We start from the raw sequence: 16346 nt of genomic DNA on the forward strand, positions 1-16346 counted from the left end.
AGGGGGAAGTTACCCATATCTGTCCATTAATGATTTGAGGGATAATGGATAGATAATTGCTGAGAAAATTTTGCAAGCGTGATTTGAAAATTGGTGTCCTCTGATAGCAGCCATGCTAAATTAATTTTACTTGCAGGTATGTAGATGGTATGTGGATCCTTGCTGTTGAGTTTGTAGTCACTCTCTACTGTGTTCCGCCACTGGGCCTCTTCTTAGCCGGATAGCGAGACGGGTCCAGGGTTCCTTCAGGCGAGCAGTCTCAGGCCAGGCAGCTCAGCCTTCAGCAGGCCGAGTGTCCAAGCCGTAAGTGCCCTTTAGCCTGACACCTTAGTGAGCTCAGTGATTATCAGGTCTTAGTGATTTTCAGCTCTTTTATAATTTCAGCTCTTTGCTCACTAAGATGCGGCCTCAGTGGCATCCACACAGCAGACGGAGAGAGAGGAGAAGGCAGCCTCAGAGATTCCACGATGGGTTTATTTGCAGGGAGTTCGCGAAGGGTTCCGACGGCAGCTCTTCTACCAAAATGGGCCAGGGAGGCTGCTTATATAGGGTTAGGGGGGATTGAAAACTGACCAACTGTAAGGGTTAGGGAAAACTAGCCTATAGGGTCACAGAGATAAGCTTAGGCCAGAGGACCTAAGTGAAGACTCCAGGCTTAGCTATTCTGACTCCGCAAATACTTATCTCAGGCTTACATCCTCCACGGGGCCTTACCCATCTCAGTGTTCACTACAACTCCACTTTCTGTTTTTAGAAAAAAGACATTCCCCATAGTTCTTTTGAAACAGTGAACAAAGCATGAGAACATAGCTAATACAATAACAACTACAATAAGAATCCACAACAATCCCTTAACCAAAGATGCAACCCATCCAGTTAATCCCCATTGACTGAAAAGGTCATTGACCCAGTCAGGGGTTTTTTCTACTTTCAAGTCCTGCACGAGATTCTTCAGTTTCTGGATGTTTGCGTGGATGGATTCTGACTGAGAAGAGAGGTTGAAGCAACACATTCCTTCAAAGTCTTCACAACCATGTCCGTGGGCAAGCAGCAGAAAGTCAATCGCAGCTCGATTCTAGAGTGAAGCATGTCTTGCAGTTTCTTCTTCCTTTAAGAGATCACTCAGAGCAGCAGATGTAGCATTAGCTTGTTTACTGAGCCAGCACCCAAGGTGATTTATTTCACCAGCTACCCATGGTAGGAACAGGGAGATAGCAATCTTTTTTGGTTTGTTCCAATCGTATAGTTTTGGATCACAATTTTCATCAAATTCAGTGTAGGACCTTTTGTGGCGATTTGATTCACTTTCTTTCCTCCAATTATGTAACAGGGTAATGTTTGGAGTGAGGGTAGAAAGTTTTCCAAGGGTACAGGGACCTCCCTGTAGTCAGGAAGGGATCCCAGCCCATACTCTGTCACCACAGATGAGAAACGTTCCCTTGGGTAATACTTTGGGGTGGAGAGAGGACACCGATATCACTCGAGCAGTGTAATTACACCAATCGGGATAGTTATAGGCTTTGTTAATTGGCGATATGTCTTTTCTATATGTGTTTTTTGTCTGATCAATTTCTGGCCAATTGTTTTTTGGGCGTCTAAAGTAAAATTTGACACAGTATGCCGCTTTGGAGGACCCCAATAGATCCAATTCTTGGGGTTCCTCTAGAGCTTTAGGCAGCATTTTTGTCCACTCGTCCCATGTATCTGCCAGGTTGGGTCTCTTACCTGTGGTGCAGAGGAGCTCTGAGTTATAGACAGGCCAATCATCTGCTACAAAAGGAATTCCTACTAGACATGTGGAAAGCGGGTTATCAATGCTTCCCATGGATAGACACAGGTTATCCTGTTTTAATGTCTTTGCTAAGGTTACCCAAACATTATGGCTAGGCTGAGGGCTAATCCAGCCGAAGGCACATGGTACGGTGGAGAACATCCAGGCAGCAGTGAGAGCAGCACCAACGGAGATATTTTTCATCTTTGGAGAGGAATATGGCTTCTGATAGGGAATATAAGCAAAATTTGTTATCTTATGGTGGGAGAGGAGGGTTTATTCCTTTTGTTCTTTTCTCTATTACTTCCTTTCCTTCCTCCCCCCCTTTTTTTTTTTCTCTAAGCTGAGGGAGGGGTATAAGGTTAGGGGTTTTAAAAAAAGGTTAGGGAAAGGGAATAATAGGGTTTTTTGAGGTAGAAAAGAGGTAACAATATATAATTCAGAGAACATTTTCAAGTTCAGGCTATCTAAGTTTTGACAGAACAGAATGTTACACAGCTTTCTGTTTTGTCTGCTGTTGTGTGACGGGACGGTCTTTTCTTCTGTTTGTGGGCACTTGGCGACGTCTTCATCTCCAGGCAGAACTGGTTTGGTTTTTTGGAGGTTCTGTGTTTGACTCAGGAGAATTCTTGTCATCTTTCTCTGTATCTGCATTGCCTAGGTATGGCTTTATGTTTTTCCCTGGATACCATCTTGGACCAGAGGGTAGTAGTACACATTCATATCCTCGACCCCAGGTAATTAGTTGAAAAGGTCCGGAAATTTGATGTGTTTTGGGGTCCTTCACAAGCATAGGTGATTTTTCAGTGAGCTTTGCTTGTGTAGTATTAGCAAAATGGTGAAATACTGGTGGATCAGGCTCTGATGCTGTACAGTTCAGGAAGTTAATAACATAGAGAGCCTTGCAAAGTCTTTCAACTGGACATTTGATACTTGTGTCTAAGTTCTGTTGATTGAGAACTCTTTTGATGGTTTGATGTGTCCTTTCCACGATGGATTGTCCTGTGGGGTTCACAGGTATGCCTGTCTTGTGTTCTATTCCCCATTCACTGAAAAAGTCCCTTAACCTACGAGAGGTGTAAGCAGGTCCATTATCTGTTTTGATCTCCTTTGGTACTCCTAGGGTGGCAAAAGCAAGGAGGAAATGCTTTATTGCGTCCCGTGCTTTTTCTCCTGTATGTGATGATGCAAATACAGCTCCTGAAAATGTGTCTACTGATACATGCACGTATTTTGACCTTCCAAAAGGTGTAAAATGAGTCACATCTGTCTGCCACAGCTGGCAGCTGTTTAGACCTCGGGGACTGACTCCCGTCCCCATAGATGGTACCTGATAGCTTTGACAGTTTGGACAGGTAGCAACAATAGCTTTTGCTTGCTCTTTTGAAATTTTGAACATTCTGACAAGGGCAGGTGTATTTTGATGGAAAAACGCGTGTGACAATTTTGCCTGGGCAAAGGTGTTAGGAACATTAACAGTTTGTACTGCCATGGCTAGTGCATCAGCTTTTCTATTCCCTTCTGCAATGAAACCTGGGAGGTCAGTGTGCGATCTCACATGCATTATATGGTAAGGTTGCTTTCTGTGGGAAATCAGGTATATTAATTTAGACATCAATTGGTACAGCTTTGGATTGGAAACCTCTTTGAGAAGAGCATGTTCTGCTCTCATAGCTATGCCCGCAACATAGGCTGAATCTGTGGCCAGATTAAAAGGTTCGTTTCTGAATTTTTCAAAAGTTCTGACAACAGCTGATAACTCTGCAATTTGTGGAGATCCCTCCACTATTTGTATGTCAGATTCCCATTTTTGTGTTTGAGGGTCCATCCATGTCATTACAGACTTGTGGGATGACCCTGAGCCATCTGTAAAGATGGTTAGAGCTTTGAGAGGATTCCTACTTTGGATTAATTTTGGGGTCAGATTAAAACCTTTATCAGAATTAAAAAGTTTGTGTTTTGGTAACTGAACCGAAATTTCACCTGAATAACTATCTAAGGCAAATTGGAGATTTTCATTGGTCTGGAGCAGATTCTCCAGATCCCCAATAGTTATTGGCAAGTAAATGCATGTGAAATCACACCCTGCAAGTGAGTGGAGTCGAGTTCTAGCCTTTTTTATTAAATGTGCCATGATTTCCTGGAAGGTGGTAATTGTCTTTGTAGGTTGGTTGCTTGTAAAAATCCATTCCAGAATCAACAAAGGGTCTCGAAGTTGATTGTCCCATTGAAAAATCAGTCCATGAAATCGAGGTGCTTTTCCCAAGATGACAAACTTGAAAGGTAGACTGGGTTCAAAGCGATGAGCTTTGCGTGAAGACAGGGCTTCCTGGACCTTAGTGATAGAACCTTGAGCTTCTGATGTGAGGGTGCATGGAGAGTCCAGGTTTTTGTTACCTCGTAAAAGGTTGAACAAAGGAGCAAGGTCCTCTGTGGTTAGACCTAGCAAAGGACGAACCCAGTTGATAGATCCGCATAGGCTGTGTAAGTCCCTCAGGGTTTTCGGGTCGTCTTGGATGATGAGCTGCTGGGGTACGATGCTCCTTTCCCGGATTTGTATTCCAAGGTAGGTCCGTGGACTGGTATACTGTATTTTGTCCTCACGAATCTCAAATCCTGCCTTTACTATGTTTTCAATGGTTGTTTTAATTGCTTCTTCTAAGTACGCCTTATCGGATGCACAAACTAAGATATCGTCCATATAGTGGTAGATGATGGCATTTGGAAATAGTTTCCAAACAGGAGACAGGATGTGAGCAACATACCACTGGCAAATAGTCGGGGAGACCTTTAATCCTTGAGGAAGATAAAGCCAATGATATCTTTTGAGTGGTGCCTCGTTGTTGGGTGAAGGTACAGAAAAGGCAAATCTTGGAGCGTCGTCCGGATGTAGCGGGATACTGAAGAAACAGTCCTTGATATCTATGACAGCAAGTGACCAGTCTCTGGGTAGCATGGATGGGGAGGGCAGGCCAGGCTGAAGAGGGCCCATGTCCTCGATGACCTCGTTGATCTTGCGAAGGTCGTGGAGCAGTCTCCACCTGCCCGTTCCAGGTTTAGGTAGTACGAAGACTGGAGAGTTCCAAGGGCTGAAAGACTCTACGATATGGCCTTTGGCGAGCTGTTCCTCGACTAGTTCTTGTAGTGCATACAGCTTTTCTTCAGAGAGGGGCCACTGAGGAATGCTAATTGGTTCATGGCATTTCCAGGTGAGATGAAGGGTTTCCGGCAGTGTGCTGTTCTCAGTGGCCCCAGTTAAAAATCCTGGTTGGGAATACGTAAGGAAGCACCCCACTGACCTAGAGCATCCCTGCCCCAAAGGGTGATGGGGGCCCTTACCACAAATGGGCGGATGGTTGCCAGCTGGCCTTCAGGTCCTTCGATGAGTATGTTGTTCTTGCTTCACATGGATACAGTAGCACCACCAATCCCTGAGATCATACCTGCAACAGGTGTCAAGTCCCAGTGTGCTGGCCAATCTGAGCGAGCGATGATGGTCACGTCAGCACCGGTGTCCAGCATCCCTGGAAGGTGGATCTTTTCTCCTCTGTAGTTAAGAGCACACTCGATGATAGGCTTACTTGGTCCCACAACTTGAGCCCACATAGCTGTAGGGTTGAGAGGAACCTGTTCCCTATGATTTTTTGGGAGAAGAAAGGCTTGTGCAATAGACATTCCCTTTGAAAGAAAAAATGGTAAGTCTATGCAAGACACCTGGACGACAATCTCTGGTCCTGGAAGCACCGTTTGCACCTCTGGAACAACAAAAACTTCCTTGGGGCTGTTAAGAGGGTCACCTATAATTAGGATGTTAGAAGGTCCGCCTTTTGGTCCATATTTGCCTGTGGGAATACAATGAACCTTTTCATTAGTAAAGTCAATGGACAAAGCAGTTACAAGTTGGAGGCGGGTTCCCATCTGGATTGCTCCATGTGTTGGATCCTCCTCTTGTGGTCTGGAACCTCCTGGGATGGTCCGTGGTTGGGTCTGGGAGGCCTTTGATTTGTTGTCATAGCCCAGGGCTCCACCGGGCTGCACGAGGCGTTTCCCGGACGCTGTGGGTAGCGCTGCTGATATTGGGGTCTCTGATAGGTATTGCGAGGATATCGGGGAGGTGTTGTCTCTGGACAATCCTTTATATAATGATCTCTACGACCACAGTAATAGCAATGAGCTTGTTCTTTAGAAGCTATAACTGCATATGCACCAGAGACTCCTTCTGCAATACCCTTAGCAACTGCTTGGGCCACTGTATTATCAGTGGACAAATGGCGTGTACAGCATTCCAGCATTTGCTCTATGGTAGGGTCTGTATCAATGGGTAGAGACCTCAGAATTGTTTTATATTTTTCATTAGAGTTGCTCATGGCCAGTTTACATAACAGTTCCTTTCTTGCCTCTGAGCTTTCTATCTGTTTTTCCAAAGCATCTTTAATCCTGTCCACAAATTTGATAAAGCTTTTGTCTGCCCCTTGTTTGATAGTAGAAAAATGCATAGTAGGCAGTGCCTCATCATGGATTAAAAGTAAAGAGGTTTTTGCTGTAAGAGCAACATCTTGTAGAGCATCTCTATTTAACGTCTCAAGCTGGTCAGCTGGTTTCTGTAATTCACCTTCTCCAGCCAGCTGCTCTACCGTAAAATTTGTCCTATTAGCATCTGCTGAATAGGAGTCTGATAATGTTTTTAATTGTTTTTTCCAATGCCTGTCCCATAACATATATTTAGCTGGTGAGAGCAGGCAATGTGATATATTTTTAATATCATGCGGAAGCAACACATGTGCTGAGAACATAGCTTCTAAGAAATTTCTAAAAATATGTGAGCCTCTGCCATGTTCTTTGGCTATATTTCTTAATTGCACAAGTTCTTTATTTGAGTTTGGTTTCCACATCTTAATTCCTGATTCGCCTCCGTTCCTTCCCTGTCTGTATTCTACTGGGAAGGCATTTATCTTTTCTGCTAATTGCCAATCGCCTGCCTTAGTCGCCTCTATTTTAATTCAAGCCCATGGGTCAATGTAATCAGAATCAGAGTCACTGGAAGTGCAGCTGTCCTCCAATGAGGAGTTAGAGTGGGTAGTCCTAGGCTTATACTTTTTACGTTTTCTAGGAGCGGGTTTATTCAAAGGCTGTGAAGGCGCAGGCATAGCTGTGGTAGTAGCACAGCATGTACATGAATGGGAGGGGGGGTTAACACCGTGGGGGGTTTGCGGAACACCGGTCGGGAGATATCCGGGGTGGGGGTGGGGTTGGATAGCATGAGGGTGGGGACAGGGGTTTGGCAGGGGTGGGGGGCAGTGGGATGGGTCTGGGGTCCCGCAGATACAGCGTGGTTTGCGTGATTACAACCTGGGGGGAGACCTCCTGCTGCCGGGGGGAGATTGCAAGGGTTAGGGGTAGGAATACACGTGGGTACAGGAGAAGCGGCTGCAGCCGATATCGCGGCATGGGTCAGAGAAACGGCGGAAGGGGGGGGATGGGGGGAGCGGGACCGAAGGACAGAGATGCGGGGGTGGGGTTGGCAGAACTGGGGGTGGGGGACGCAGCAGGAAAGTGGTCACCAGAAGCCTGGGAGGCAGCGATAAGGGAGTGGGGGGGGTGTAGGAGCAGACCCAGTGACAGCGGACTGAGCGCCCGCGGAGGGGGGCAGCGGGGGGCAGGGATCCACAGCGCAGGGGGGTAACGCGGCCGCACTCTCAGAGGGAGGATTCGGAACCGCGCTTGGGGAGAGGGGAAGGGATGCAGAATTCGCAGGCAGCGGCTGCGAAGGTAGGGAGTGAGGGGTTGCCAAGGAAAGGACATTCCAATCGTTATCAGGTTCATTTGCATGGGAAGTAGCCTCTGTCTCTCTTATCAGAGGAAAGCCAGAGGTGCTACTTTTCTAGACAGACTTTGTTATAAAGTGAAAGAGAGGTAAAAAGCCCGTAACAGAAAAATCCTGATTAGTTTGTAGGTTATATATTCTACTTCCTATCAAGTCCCAAAATGAATCTTTAGTAATTGTTTCTGTGTTAGTATCGGGAAACTGAGAAAGTATCAATTTTATAAACTTTTTCATGTTAGTTTTAGACAGTTTTCCAGTTGATAAAGAGACATTGTTAGAAGCTAAGATTTCTAGGATTAGTAAATATAAATCTCTCTCAGTGGGGGATTGCTTTAAGGTAGAAATTTTAGATCCCATGCTAACTATTTCGCCCTCCCAGCAGCTAAAACGAGAAAAAAAAGAAAAAAAAAACCCAAAAAATCAGATAAAAACTTAAGCGTGCGCTAAAGGCTTAGATATTAAAAGAACGAGTCTACTGGGAGGCGTCTGCTTCGGCTGTCTCCTCGAACAGAATGTCCAGATGTGTCCGGTGAGGGTCGCAGCAGCCATCCCTAAGAGCGCTTTCTGCTATAACACAGAAGGCCGGTCCTCGGGAATGTGCATCACCAAGCGGCAGTAACTGTTTCTTGGAGAGAAGCGCTGCTCTGTCTGTGAAATTTCTTCCACTCTGCTCGGTGCGCCAAATGTGTTCCACCACTGGGCCTCTTCTTAGCCAGATAGCGAGACGAGTCCAGGGTTCCTTCAGGTGAGCAGTCTCAGGCCGGGCAGCTCAGCCTTCAGCAGGCCGAGTGTCCAAGCCGTAAGTGCCCTTTAGCCTGACACCTTAGTGAGCTCAGTGATTATCAGGTCTTAGTGATTTTCAGCTCTTTTATAATTTCAGCTCTTTGCTCACTAAGATGCGGCCTCAGTGGCATCCACAAAGCAGACGGAGAGAGAGGAGAAGGCAGCCTCAGAGATTCCACGATGGGTTTATTTGCAGGGAGTTTGCGAAGGGTTCCGACGGCAGCTCTTCTACCAAAATGGGCCAGGGAGGCTGCTTATATAGGGTTAGGGGGGATTGAAAACTGACCAATTGTAAGGGTTAGGGAAAACTAGCCTATAGGGTCACAGAGATAAGCTTAGGCCAGAGGACCTAAGTGAAGACTCCAGGCTTAGCTATTCTGACTCAGCAAATACTTATCTCAGGCTTACATCCTCCCCGGGGCCCTAGCCATCTCAGTGTCCGCTACACTCTACCTTTCTTAACTAAATATGAGAACATCAACAACAGTGCACACAGTCTTTGTTGCTGTGTAAGGTCAGCATAACCATTCTAACACATGCAGAGGGTCTTAATCATTAACAGACCATTGAAACAAAACAGCTGACGGCTGAAATTTGCTAGCCATTATAGCAAGGTACACAGATTTGTCAGGATCCCATCTACCAATTCTGTCAGTTTTCTATTGCTTGAGCACAGTGTGCAAGCCCAGTTTTAGCTTCTGGCGTCAATTGTCGGAGTGAGTTCAGGTGGGGATTTCTTCTGAGTAAGTCAAATAAAGGGTGTAAAAGCTCTATAGACAAACCCAAAACAGGACACAACCAATTTAGGGAACCTAGCATTTTCTGTTATTAATTTCAAGTTAGGGTGTCTTTAACACAAAGCCTTAAAGACTGAGGGCTGATGGTCTGTTGAGTAATTCTCCATCCTAGATAATGCCATGGGGACTCATGCTGAGACCTGCATTTTGAATTGCCTGCATGACAGCTACCTGAATAGAATATAAAATGGATTGGCCATGAGCTGTGAGTAAAATGTCATCCATACAGTGATACATGGTTGCAGTAGGAAATTTATGACAAACAGGCTGTAGGGCAAGATTTACTACTCTTTGGCATATAATTGGGCTGTTACACCTGCCTTGTGGCAATACAATCCAGTGAAATCTCTTCATTAGCTCTGTGTGATTGAAGGCAGGCAGAGAAAAGGCAAACGGCAGTGCATCATCAGGATGTAGAGGGATGATAAAAAACCAGTTTTTTAGGTCTAAAATTACTAAGGGCCTATCGAGGCAAATCATTGTGGGTAATGGAAGCCCAGGCTGCAGAGCCCCATAGGTTCAATAATTGCATTGTAGATCCTGTAATAATCATCACTTGCCATTTTGCTTAGGTGTACAGAATACAGGGGTGTTCTGGGGGCTAGAAGATGGACTGATATGGCCTAAGGACAAATGTTCTTCCATAAGCTGTTTTAAATTTAGTAGCCGTTCCTTTCCTAGGGGCCATTGGTAGACCCACACAGGATCTTCAGTCCGCCATGTGAATTTACATGTGTCCAGTACTTGATTTTAGAACTGCTGATCAATGGCCCCTATGAAAAAGGCCCTCCTGTGAGGCTGAGTCTATTTGTATGGTTGTTCCAAATATTCCCAGAACATCTCTTCCCTATAATGTGCATGGTATAGAGGCAATGAATGGGGCAGTCCAGGCAGTTTGCCCATCAGGGCCAAGGACAAGCCAATGCTGAGTGCTCTGTCTAAGGCGCTGCATTCCTCCCATCCCAATTAGGGATGATGCACAGCTGATTGTGGGTCAATTACTAGGCTATTCATTACTTTTAATGATAGAGACATCAGTTCCCCTATCAACAAGCCCTTTAAATTTTTTGCCATCAAACATAGTGCATATTAAAGTTGGCTGAGGTGTTGTAATAGAGTTTGTCCAGAAAATCTGGCTGACCTGTGCTGCCAATGTTATCTGTGGCATGTTTGCCCTTGCCACTAGGGGTTTTGTTGGAGGAGGGAATAAGTTGTCCTATACTATGGCATGGGAGTCCATAGTATAATCTGTATTTCGCCCTCATAATCTGAATCAATAATTCCGGGTGGTACAAAAAGTCCCAATCAGGTGGCGGAGGAACACCCTATTAACAAAGCATGAGTGTTATTACCAAGAGGCCCCCAAACTCCAGTAGGAGCTACATGTACCAAAGATGTCATTAGAGTAATGCATTCTCTGGAGGCAAGATCCAGCCTGGCACTACCTGCAGTGTAGGCAGGAGCTCGCTTGCTAAAAGTCTTGTCTCGCATTTTTTTTTTGATTCTCTGGGGCACACAGACCGGCCCCCAGTTGGAAGTTTCCTGGCTGTGTAGCCTTCCAATTCACAGGGTACTGGGAGTGGCAGTCAACAGCCCAATGCTTTCTCCTTCCACACCTGGGACAATCTTTAGATGGTATTTTTATTCCATCTCCTTGTTGAGGGCAATCTTTTAAAATGACCCATTGGACCACATTTTAAACAGCCTCCCGCCCATGTGTCTGAATGTGGAAGTGCTCTGTTAAAGCCACTGCCAGAGAATTAGTGTTATAAGCACTAGTTCCCACATTTTGGCATGTTCTGACCATATCTGCTATGTCACAAGTATGTGGGTTATGAACAGTGAGCAGTACTTTTCTACAATCTTTGCATTTGTAAAAGCAAGCAGCTGCAACAGAATATCTCTGCCCTCATCACTGTTGACCCGCCAGGAGATCGTGGCTTGCAGTCTGTCTAGGAACTGCATTAATAACTACACTGGAGCCTGTAAAATCTTAGCAAAAGACAGGTTAGAATCGTTACCCGTCCCTGGGAGTCGCCGCGGGGCCTTCAGGGCTAGGCAAGCAATGATATCACATGCATCACACGGGTGGCCTGCCTGCACTGCACAGACTGCAAAGGGACCCTCTCTGGTCAGCCACACAACAGCGGCTGGGGCATTTCTGTCCTAAAGCTCTTCCGTCTGGGCTGTACACAGCTCTCAGTAATCTGACCCAGACTGCAAACTGAGTCACTGTTTGGATCATTTTCATTATGCTTTTCCATTATGCTGTTCATGGGGAGTGAGAATGTACATGGTCCTGATGGATTGTAGGTAGCTTAGGGTATGATGGGAGGATATGCCGCTTTCTTTTACTAGCGCCCTCAGTTCTGTAATTACTTTATAGGCTAGCTCCTGATATGCCGGCCAATGGTTCGGCTCAGGCTGGGCAGGCTGTAACAACCACCAAATTGCCCTCCTTCATGGCAGCTTCCTGCTGGACTACTGCATCGCCATCTGGGGCAAGAAGTGAGCCATCACCCACTCGTGAGATGAGAGTTCCACGCCGAGGGGTCCTGCCATGCAGGAATTTTTATCGGGGTAATGCAGGCCTGCAGGGCCTGGGTTAATCTGGGGGTAAGGCAATTCTGCAGGGTCTGAATTAATCTTGAGTTCGTATATGGGTTCTGGTGGCACCGAGGTTTTGGGGGAACTAATGTCTGAAGCTGTGAAATGGTCGACATTTGTGTGACTTCCTTTAATGGCCGTCATAATTGTCCCCATGTAGTGAGGTGGCTGCAAGTTCCGGCATCACCACCCCTAGCGATATCAAAAAGTCTCTGCTGTATTGCTTGCCAGGTTGCTGATCAAAGGGGCCACTAAAGGAAAAATCTTTAATTTGATTAGACACACAGTCCAGCAAGGTCCTTAGTTTCACATCAGCCATATTAATCGATTGCTGATGCAGGAGCTGCCTTACCTAGCCCAAGCTTCTGCTTTGTTCCAGGGATATTTCACCTCCGGTACATTCTCCCACAGGCCTACTCACCCCCTAGGAGAGGTTGGCACACTTTTAAATTCCTGAGTTTCTTCCCGAACTTCTCTTGGATCCTTCCTCAGATACTTTTCCCAGACTCTTGTTGGCTGGTTCCTTGACCTAGTGGAAGCTGCCACTGAACTGGACAGCACATCCTGTGCTGCCTTTATAGGTCCTGATTCAGGCCTTCCATTTGTAGCACTTGGAACAAAGTGACACGGACCCCCATATGCATCTGAATGAGATCGCTTCATTGTAAAAATCGGCCACTGTTTATACCTTTAATCTCAACCTGATGTAATGGAAACCAAACTGAGGCCTAACAGAACTTAACAGAAGGAGGGCATCCATTCGCTGACTCAGCAGCAATGCTGCTGACCCTGTGTCCTACCATCTAATCAAATTCCTGCTCATACGCTGTCCACGTGTTCCCCCAGCCAATCAGAATCTCACTCCCACCTGACTATCCCGCTCTCCTGACTGCCTCTCAGCCCTCAGCCTGCAGCTGTGCCTTTCCCTCAGGGCCTTCTGGTGAGCACAAGCCTTAATAACTTCAACAATTATAATCCTATGTCCTACAATCAGTTGTACCACAGTGGAAACAAAGAAGAACCATGAATCCAAATCTGACTGAGGGGTGGTTCCAGAATGACAGAGATCAGGACAGGCTGGGCTGTGGCTGAAGCTGCTGTGCAGAGTGGCTGTGCAGCTCCTCCTGAGGGTGGCCAGGTTCAGGATGGAGGTGGTCCAGGGCTTCCTTGGGCACTGATGCTGGGGAACCAGAGGATGGATGGCCCCATTGTGCAGAAGAGCAGCACAACCCCCTCATCTCTGTGCAATTAAATGGTCCAAGCATCTGGTGATGGGAATTTCCATATTTCATGTACTTTCTGCTACAGGCACAGGAGTTCAGTGGAGTTCACTATCAACCCTGCACTTTACTCAGAAGGATTTAATTCTGGGATTCAAGAATGTGACAAATTCCCACTGAAAGTATGAGGGAATGTTGCTGTCCCTCCCCAGCTCTGCAGCCCTACCTGGTGTCCCTTCCCATCAGCTGGGAATGCAGAGCTGGCTCTGCTGGACAGAAGGGGAAGGATGCTGCCTGTGATCCCAACCCCTCTCCTGCCATTGGGAGGCACCAGCCCCGCAGGGATTTGGGAAATCACCGCCAGCCTGTGCTGGGTGTGTCCCCAGGGATTAAATGTGTTCCATTCTTTGCAGGCAAGAGCTCCCTGAAAACACCATGGAATTCATCTGTTGAGCCAAAGGAGATGGAGTTCATTCCCTGGGGCTGAGGCCATGAGGGCCATTCCATGGGGAATAGAGCTGGGGAACAGCACTGAGCCCAGCTGCACTGCTTGGAGCCATGTGGATGCAGGAGGGAGGAGGAAAGCCATGCTCCAGTGTGCTCCCTGCAGAGCATCCCACAAAAATGACCCAAGGCAATGCCCCTGCTCCCTTCTCCTGCAGGAATACATCACCATGGGGAGGGTGACCCCATGGATATTTATTAATCAGGAATTCTTGATTACTATCAAGGAAACTCTCAGCCTCTGTGCTGAGATCCTTCAGCAGAGCAGTGAAAGCCATCAAGAGGCTCACATCCCCATGTTCCTGAGGGACTCATTGCTGTGGGCTGTTTGTTCTTTCTGCTACTCAAAGACCCTCTGGAGGGAGAGCCAGAGGGACCTCACTGTACAGTGCCTCCAGTACGTCACCGTGGAAAAGGCCCTCCAGGAGCTCCCTGCCAAGAAGTAGATGAAGGGTTTGATGCTGCTGTTGGTACAGGTGAGCAGGGAAACAGTCTGGGAGGGCACGTTGATGTAGCCGAGCTGCTGCAGGAAATGGCAGAAACTGAGGATGAGAGTTAACAGTGCAGTGAGGTGGACAACCATGTCACGCCTCTTGGGCTGCCGCTGCTGGGAGCCCCACTTGGCATTAATGAAGTCAATTGTGCCAGAAATGGCCACGGGAGCAGCCAAGAGGAGCAGGATGAGGGTATACATGGAGATGAGAGGCGGACGGTAGTGCGCCTGCTCTTGGGAGTGGCACAGCAATATCACTGAGGGAATGACAGTGAAGAGAGCAAAGAAGGCCCAGGACTGGACACTCCCCACCACCAACCACATTTGCTCAGAAAGGTCCCAGCGGCAGCGCTGGAAGATCTTGTACAGATAGAGCACAGTGCCAGCAGGCCTGAGCCAGAACAGCCCCCAGTAGTAGGAGACCACTGAGAGCTGGAAAAGGAAAGGCAGGTACAGCATGGGCATGACAGCAGAGCAGGACACATCCTCCAACAGGAAGAAGAGGACAGAGGGGACTGTGAGAAGAAGGAAGAGGAAGTCAGCGACAGCCAGCTTAAAGATGCCAGAGTTATAGGTCTTCAGGCTGAGGAGGCCGAGCACAGCCCTGTTCCCAGCCAGCCCAGAGGCAGATGAGCAGTGTCACACTGTGTATGGCCATGGTGGTGACATCTGGCTCACACAGATCATCTCCCTCAGTGGCTGAGGCAGGAGATGGGGACACAGTGGTCACCTCCATGGATGGACGCTGGGCAGGCAGTGGGATGTGGCCCTGGTTGAGGTCAGAGTGGATGGTCAGTCAGTGCTTGGAGAATCCAGGGATGGACCATGTGGCTCCTCAGCAGCTCCCTGCAGTGAGAAGGATTCCAAGGGGAGGATTTGAGATGTGCAGAGGAGAGCGGTGAAATGGTGGTGTGGGAGAGGGAGGTGGGAGGGTTGGGCTGTTCTGGGATAGGGCAGATATGGGAGGAGCTGGGGAGGGCACTGGGCTTACTGGGAGAGGGTGGCAGGAACAGAGCAGCTGCTGGAGGAGAGGAAGGTGGGGTAGGGAGGAAGGAAAACATTGCACTGACCTGTTCCCTGTGGGGCAGCAGCAGGCAAAAGGGTCTGTGCAGATCAGCGGCGCTCCCTGGTACCTCTTGCTCCTTTGGGATCCGTGTCCTAAAGCGGCTCCTGCCAGGTCAGGGACATGAAGGAGAAAGTGCCCAGGTCACCAGGAGCTCCTCACTCCCATTCCTCTGCCTCCTCTCTCCGTGCCCTGTCCTGGTGTTGCTCCCCAGGGCTCGGTGGAGTCACAGAGGAATTGGAAATTGCAGCTTTGGGTACGTCAGAATATCACTTCCTTAGAGTTTTTTATCTTTGGGATTTTTCCCACATAGGAAGTGACTTTTGTCAAAAGCTCCAACTGAAATTTTCAAATGGCTCGTCAGTCCTTCCTGATGAGAAACATTCCTTCCCTGCAGAATATCCCATTCTCTGACTGCCTTCCCTCTCCTGAGAGGTTTCTATCATTCCTTGTTTCTCTTCCCTGAGGGGTCATTGTCCCTCCAGCAGCAGAGGGATGATGGTGGTGCTGGTGGCACTGGAATTCTGGCAGTGCTGGAAGTGCTGGTGAGTCAGCTGGGTGCTTGTCAGAAGTAACTCTAATTCTGGGAGGAGCTCTGGGATCATTGCCAAAGCCTCCCTGATGGCCTGAAGAAGCAGAGCTGAGCTGGTCCCTATCCTATCCTATCCTATCCTATCCTATCCTATCCTATCCTATCCTATCCTATCCTATCCTATCCTATCCTATCCTATCCTATCCTATCCCCATCTCTGCACCCCATTCCCACCCCACTCTCCATCCTCACCCCATCCCCTCACATCCCATCCCACAGCTTTCCCAGATGGAGCCGCTCCCCCACTCTGTGTGTGACCTGTCAGGCTCTGCTCTCCTCTGGGACTGCCAGGATCCAGACCCCCTCCACCCCCCTCTGACCCTCTCCTTACCCCTGCAGATTCGTCTTACATGTAGAACCCACCCAGGGCTGATTTTTTTTCCCTGAATAGCCTTGATCTTCCCCTGCTCCACCCAGAACCCCTGGCAGTGTCCCTGGCCATAGGGTTCCAGGATCCAGGAGGGAGGTGGAAAGCCCAGCTCCAATGTGCTCCTCAGGAGAACACAGGATGGTAAACATGGCTGGTGCCAGTGCAGAAACTGATTTGGAGGCCTGCAGTGTTTTTGGGGCAAATTCTGTAACAGGAAGCAAGAGCACATGGCCAAAGGAAAAGTTCAAGGCAAGGTCACCTTTAATATCTCAGCACTCAGTGAATGCAACCACCAGAGACCCCTCTGAATGATCCTCCAGGG

At 47.8% G+C, this 16346-nt stretch overlaps 1 pseudogene across 1 annotated transcript; it reads right to left on the bottom strand.

Moving 5' to 3' along the window:
• Positions 1-13297: 13297 nt before the first annotated feature.
• LOC311155160 lies at positions 13298-14841 on the bottom strand (annotated as a pseudogene). Its single transcript has one exon. The product of its transcript is annotated as an uncharacterized misc_RNA (transcript).
• Positions 14842-16346: the final 1505 nt, after the last annotated feature.

Source organism: Fringilla coelebs (assembly GCF_963513975.1).
Source record: "Fringilla coelebs genome assembly, chromosome: 6".
Lineage (NCBI taxonomy): Eukaryota > Metazoa > Chordata > Aves > Passeriformes > Fringillidae > Fringilla > Fringilla coelebs.